The sequence below is a fragment of the Benincasa hispida genome, chromosome 11, assembly GCF_009727055.1.
Source record: "Benincasa hispida cultivar B227 chromosome 11, ASM972705v1, whole genome shotgun sequence".
Classification (NCBI taxonomy): Eukaryota; Viridiplantae; Streptophyta; class Magnoliopsida; order Cucurbitales; family Cucurbitaceae; genus Benincasa; species Benincasa hispida.
Window position 1 is genome coordinate 62,843,902 of NC_052359.1, and position 668 is coordinate 62,844,569.

At 45.7% G+C, this 668-nt stretch overlaps 1 non-coding gene across 1 annotated transcript; it reads left to right on the forward strand.

Moving 5' to 3' along the window:
- The first annotated feature begins 217 nt into the window (after nucleotides 1-217).
- LOC120092256 lies at nucleotides 218-324 on the forward strand. The gene has a single exon (XR_005485966.1). It is a non-coding gene; the product is annotated as a small nucleolar RNA R71 (small nucleolar RNA).
- The last annotated feature ends 344 nt before the right edge of the window (nucleotides 325-668 follow it).

Sequence of the window (668 nt, forward strand, 5' to 3'; positions counted from 1 at the left end):
GATGTGATGGCCCTGTTGTTTGCGTCATTATCTTTTATGCTCAATCTCCGATCGCTCTCTCTCCAGTCCTCGTGATTTTTAGAGATGCGATTGAGAATAATTTTGGCCTCCTCATATGTTTTGTCTAGCAGACCACTAGTGGCTTCCGCATTGGCAGCGGTCTGCGAAGAGGGATTCAGTCCTTGGTAAAAAAATCTCCATTTGTAGGCAGTCTGGTAAGCCATTATGTGGACAGTCTCTTACCAGCTGCTTGAACCTCACCCAGGCATCGCTGAGCGATTCGTCATCTTCTTGTTCAAAATTTGTTATTAATTTCCTTCTTCTAGCATTCTCGGTTGGTGGGAAATACTTCCTCATAAACTTTTCGATGACTTGTTCTCATGAGATTATCTCCCTCGGTTCGAGAGAATACGCCCATTTTCTTGCTTGATCTCATAAGGAAAATGGGAACAGAGTGAGTCGAACTCCCTCGGTGGGGATATTCGAGAACACAAAAGTGTTACAAATTTCTATGAAGCTCCGGAGGTGCGCATGCGGGTCTTCGCCACGCCTCCCTCCAAACTTCCCAACAGCCTAGATCATCTGCAACATTACCAGCTTCATTTCAAACCTCGATCCATCTAACGTTGGCCTCATGATTCCTGGAGAGAAATCATAGAGGTTGGGCG